The sequence below is a fragment of the Protopterus annectens genome, chromosome 2.part1, assembly GCF_019279795.1.
Source record: "Protopterus annectens isolate FY-2018-M chromosome 2.part1, PAN1.0, whole genome shotgun sequence".
Taxonomy (NCBI): domain Eukaryota; kingdom Metazoa; phylum Chordata; order Ceratodontiformes; family Protopteridae; genus Protopterus; species Protopterus annectens.
In genome coordinates, this window is record NC_056729.1 from 1028527998 (window position 1) to 1028534458 (window position 6461).

Genomic DNA, 6461 nt, shown 5'->3' on the forward strand with positions numbered 1-6461 from the left:
GACAACACTGAGAAGTTATGTACTTACCATAATGTTCCATGTTAGTTGTCTTCTCGCCTTCTTTCTTGCGTCCCACCCTCCATCCCCCTAGCCTGGAAAGACCTAGAGTATCTTGTGAGATGTTTTTTGTCACCAGAGTTCTCTTCTCACTAGCTGTCTTGCTCCCTTTTGGTAGCCCTTGTAAGAGATATATGTGGAAGAGGTTATATATATATACATATGTTTAGATACATATCTTCTCTATTGTGGTGAGACATGTATGTCCATAGTGTTAGCTATCAAACGAGATCTGGGTATATGACGCCTAGCATTATGGGTCATAGTATATCCTCGAGGCGGTGAAAAATAGCTCTCGAGCTTTGGTATTAGGCCGAGTCGGAGCCGAGGTTTGGCTCCGAACCCATCCAGCAAGAAAGAAGGCGAGAAGACAACTAACATGGAACGTTATGGCAAGTACATAACTTCTCATTGTCATCTATCTTTCCCACTGGATTCTAATTAGATGGTTTGACAACTGCTCATCTTTTCCTATAATTTCTTACTATTTCCAAATGAAAAGTTCAAGTATATATTATAGGATATCCTAGCTAGCAAAACCTATGTCATCCCTCAAGTAACCATCTATAAGTTTTTTTTCCCCCGCACATGTATAGTAATTTCCACAAGGTGGAATTCCCTCCTCATTCTGAAGAATGTTTACTTGATAAAAAGATTAACGCAAAGTTTTTCCTCATCAGTATGGTTAAATGTTTTGTACAATATACTTAGTCTTCCCTCCAGTTTTGTTTCTAATATGTATTCACAGATAATCATCCCTATATTTTGTTTATTGCCCTTCCCTTTCTCTCACTTGAAACAAATACATCACTTACATACTTGTGCTAACTCCAGAAATGTATGTCTGTTTAAATCCATCTGTTTTTCTCTTAAAAAGGTCAGGATTCAGTTTCCTTGAACTTGCTGCTTTTATAAGTGTCATTTTTATCAGTTATATATATATATATATATATATATATATATATTTTTTTTTTACACACACTTCTACCTTTCCCGTTAATCCCATCACATGAATGTTCTCATAACTGGCAGGCGGATGTAAGCATATCCAGCAATTAGAAGTATTGAAGGTTCATTCAGGAGCTAAATATGTATTAAAAACTGTGGATGCCATTTTTTTCTCATTTGGGTATTATGAACATTTTTAGTCTTTTGTTCATGTAGAAAACATAAATAATAGAAGTACAAACAATTAAAACAGTAAAATGGCAATATTAATTTTAAACAAAACGGTCCATGTCCTTGTTGAATGTCTTGATGCTGCTGACTTTCTTCCTGCTGTCTAGTGTTGATCTAATCTCCCCAGGTAGGTGTAAATGTATTTATTCATACTTCTATTTATTTTCTCAACTTGCAGAACAAAAGACTAAGACAAAAAAAACACATTGCTAGAATCTCCTTGTGTTCTGACTGAGTGTGCTTCTCAAACAATCTGGAAATATAGAGCTGATAAGTATTTTTTGGCACTTTTTAACTGTTTAGAGTTCTGCACGGTCTTTATTTTTGCTTGACTAAGTTATTTATATATTTGCTGGCTTTGTTTTCTGATGCTCTAAGTGCCTCCATCTTGATTTTTTCCTAATTTACTGCCTTCTGTACACATTTTTAGTTTTTTTTTTCAATTTAATTGCATTTATTTAAACTGTATTTACTTTAATATTGCTACGCACACACATATGCTAGCTTGCAGTGCATTTGAATTGTTGTTGCTACTGTTTTAGCTGCTTTTCTGTAAAAAAAAAAAAAAAGTTTTAAGCTTGTTTCCTGTCTTTCCTGTAACAAGTATAGTCCAGATACAGATTTGCTGTATCCAGGACTGTGTGTAAGCTTCTGAGCCCCCCCCCCATGCCTTTCTGTGTTGGAGGGAAGCCTTCTAACTTATAAGTAGGAGTGGTAAGCAAGAGGTAGCCTATCTACCACAAGAGGAGTGGCTTCTGGCCCAGAAATTGTAGTTTATTGGCCGTTTGGTCAGTTCTTCCATCCCTTTCAACTTTCTGATTTAAAAGTCCACATTTGCACTTGTTTAAGTTCTGCACTGTGGCACCGAGCTGAGGTAAATTATTACTGGTGCCAGAAAGTCTGCTCTTTAGCTTTTCCCTTTGATCTTGCTAGTTCTTTCTCTCTTGCACTTCAACAGGTTTTTGTAGCAGTTATCGTAGCACACCTAAGTGCCATTGGCACTAGTCATTCTTCACAGAAATAGCTCTAGTACTTAGTACTTATGTCCACCCCTCCTGGCATAATTAAAGAGCAGTTCTTTGTGCGTTCTGCTATTAACCTGTTGCACTTGGGCATTCTGAGGCTGTGTAGCAACTGCCTCATGTACACAGACCACCCTCTACTCTTACCTTCCAACACGCAAACTTGTGAGAGATGCACTTATATCACCAAATTGGAAGCTATGCACTCTTGGTGGTCAAGAGGAGGTCAACACCTGCACCATACCACATGGAACACACAGCCCACCAGAACACCCACTATCACAGCTCTCACATAAAAACACAAAGCACACACCCACCTTTGTGGAGGCTCTCAATAGAAATTTACCCAAACAGCAGAGACCTCCAAGACAGAAACACTCTACCACCACCACACAAACCACAGGACACACATCTCACCTCCATAGTGTGCCCCTTGACCTAAACTAAACACCTTAGTCAATACACTAATTATAGGTGACTCAATAGTGAGGCACACAGATGTCCCACTCACTAGCTTGAATAAGGAGAAGGTAACAAGTCAGCTATCAGGTGCCAGAATCCAACGCATGCACTCAGGTCACTCCACATCAAGTACAAGTATGACTGTAATTGTCCATGTGGGTGTGAATGACCTGAAACACACCTGTCCGGAATACATGAAAAGAGACAATGTGGAGCTCTCAGATTATGTAGCCCAGGCAGGTATAACACTAGCCCTGAACAGTTTCCTACCATCACCTAGAGTGATACCGCAGTACAAACAAATAATGATTGACTTCAGCAAGTGGCTAAGTTTCTGGTGTCACTCTAAGGGGATCCAGCATCTGCTGCTTGGGATGACATGATTGACAGACTTTGATTCTTTGCCAGAGATGGCCTGCATCTGTCACCCCTGGGTTTCCGGGTACTGGCTAAGGCTCTTGCCACCCCTGTAGTACCTTTTTAGACTATTCCAAAGACCAAATTACCACCGTAACAGCTATAAATAAATGCAATCTGAGGGTCATGCTGTTCAGTGCAGGAAGTCTAAATCTCAAGATGCACTCACTCAAAGCACTCCTCAAAATGGAGAAAATCGACATTTGTGCTGCAACGCAGACCTGGTTTAAAGCGGCATAAAGCACCCCTGCGCTACCAGGCTATAACTCATTTCACCCCTTTTGGCCCCGAAACATGGACTGAAGCTCCAAAGGCAGTGGTGTCTCCATATTCATAAAGGATATGCACACCTCCAGACTAGTGGCCCAGCATAATGCATCTGTTCTACTTCAAGTACAACTAACATTGGGTAAGACGGCGATCCAGGTCATAGCCTGCCATAGATCCCCAACCATGTCCCTAGACTCTCACTCTACGTTCCTAAGCAACCTGAAATCTATCAAGGTCCAACTCAACACACACTTACTAGGAGACTTCAACTATCTGGTGGTTCCCTTCCATTAATAAACTACAACAAAAGGAAGAAACTGTTGCAGAAAAAGGTGAAGTTCCAAGACTGGAAAAACTCCCTTAGCCTCAAGAAAAAGTTGAGATCCCTCACCAAATTCTCTAAAACTAACTATGAAGGCAGAATTGCAGCAGATACTAAAAACAATTACAAAGCATTATATAGCTATATCAAGAACCTCCACGGCAATACCCAGATTTGCTCTCTGAGATGTTGCACAATGGTACCTTCTATACTGAGCCAACAGATATTGCCAACATACTGGCTTACAGATTCAGTGCCAACTTTACCCCTCCCCCCAAAGGACCAATCACAATACTGGAAGAATGCCAGGCACCCAGCATTACTGCAGCACAAGTTAAAGCTGCATTGTCCAAGGCCAGGAATACAGTTTCCATGGGACCCGATAATATCCCTCGCTGTGTTCTACATGAACTACAAAGCAAACTGGCACCACATCTGTGTGCCCTGTTCAGTCACAGCCTCACCTCAGGCTTTGTCCCTACTGAATGGTGCACTGCTACAGTCATCCCTCTCTATAAAGGGGGAGCGACTACAGACCCTGGGAATTATTGCCCCATTAACCTGAGGAGTCTGATATGTAAAGCTGTGGAGCGCATAATCATGGACCTGATTAACAAAGATATAGGAAATCTCCAAACTCTAGACCCCACGCAATTTGGCTTTGTAAAAGGGAGACCATGCCTGCTCAACTTTGGTTGACTTCTTTGAGTCAGTCACCAGGGCTGTAGATGAAGGTAAGGCAGTGCATACAGCCTACCTCGATCTGGCCAAGGCCTTTGATGCCATTCCTTACTCGGGAATTATTGATAAACTCACCAAACTAGGCATCAACCCCTATATCACTAGGTGAGTTGCAAATTCGCTCACAGATTAAACACACAGTGTGAAAGTAGCAGATTCCAAATCAAACTGCCGACCAGTCACAAGTGGAGTCCCATAGGGATCAGTCCTGGGTCCTCTCCTGTTAGGCATCTACTTCTCAGAAGTCAAGGCCAACACAAAGGGGCTCTGGCTGACCAGGTTTGCAAACAAATGCAAGCTGGGAGCCATTATTAACTCCCCAAGTGATGCAGACATCCTACAGAAAGGCCTAAATGAGACCAATGACTGCTGTTGAATTAATGCTCTTAAGCTTACCGCCAAAAAATGCGTAGTCATCCCCTTTGGTAAAAACTCCATTCCCACTAATTACCACATCGATGGGAGCCCACTGAACACTGAAGGCGTTATGAGGTCTGGGGATGCAGGTTGAAAGCAACCTCTCCTTCAACCACCATGTTGCCACTGTGGTCAGAAAGTCCTATGTGGCACATTTCATTACCAAGGGTTTGCATCCAGGAAGAAAGAGGTCATCATCTCTCTCCTCTTCCCTCATTAGGCCAGTCATAGAGTATAATTTCCCATTTGGCATATACATCACTAGATACCTGCAACAGCTGGAGAGGCCACAGAAGTACCTCACAAAGAGGATGCTAGCCATTAAACACATGTCCTACATGGACAGACGTAAGACTCCAGCTATTCTCTGTCTTATATTGCCTACTTAGAGGCAATTTCTGCTTGACTTACAAAGCCATGTCTGACCCAGCTCTGTTAGAAATGCTACATCTAAAGAAATCCCAATCCCTCCGCACCCTCCAGAGACCTCAACCTCATTAGCACAATCAACAGAACATACTGGACTGGAGGGACAGGTTCCTCACCCAGAGACAGCCCATGCTCTGAAATAGGCTTCCCATTCTCTGGAATAGACTTCCCATACATCTCAAGCAGAGCACCTCACTGACCGTTTCAAGAGAAATCTTGATGAGTGGAGGGTAATAGAAAGTTCACCCCTGGGATCACTCCAGTGGCTCTACTTGATAGAAGCACTGGGAACTAATGTCAGGCGGCACAATGCCAGGGCACTTCAATGCTTGTAAAGGCTCCAGGGCCGTTAGCCTAGTGCACACTTATGAACCTATTGAATTGAAATTTTCAGTTGTTTCAAAAAAATTTTACTTCTTCCAATGCTACAGTCTGTAAAAGAGGTTCCCTTTGAATTTTCTATTCAAATCATGTTCTAAAAATGAATGAAATAATTTTTGGAAAATAACTATCATTCTTATTACCCAACACTGTTCAGCATGGACCAACCTATGTATCCTGTGTCTGATCTTTCCCAATATTTTAATCTGTATTACAGTTGAACCAAAGCTTTCCATCATGAATGTAGGGACCTTCCTAGATAGCAAGTATTGGACCTGTTCTTCCAAGATGTTCTTGTTTCACTGTTGCAGTCATCACATTTGGGTTATCTGCTTGCAGTAGCCCTCAGTCGGCCTGATTAACAAAGTCTTGGGTCCTGTGTTAGTTGCTGTCCCTTCTTCTGTGACGTCAGGTCATCAGGGGTATAAAACATGCAGCCAATGCCGTTACATCAGTCTTTCTTGCCGTGCGGTACCCGAAGCAGAAGCAGTTTGCAAGTGCTGGTCAGCCGACTCCTGAAATTTTCATTTTCGAGTTTCAGAACCGAAGTCTTCAACTAAAAGCTAAGTACCCCATTGGGGAAACTTTTTCTTGCTCTAAACCGATGTCAGTAAAAGTAAATAGTTGCATTACTTGTGGAAAGCAAATGCCTTATAAAGATTTTCATTCATACGGTATTCCTTGCCTAGGCCCTGACCACGACGTATCTCGCTGTCGGTTTTGTGCCTTTTTTTAAACCACGAACTATCCGTCATCTGTATATT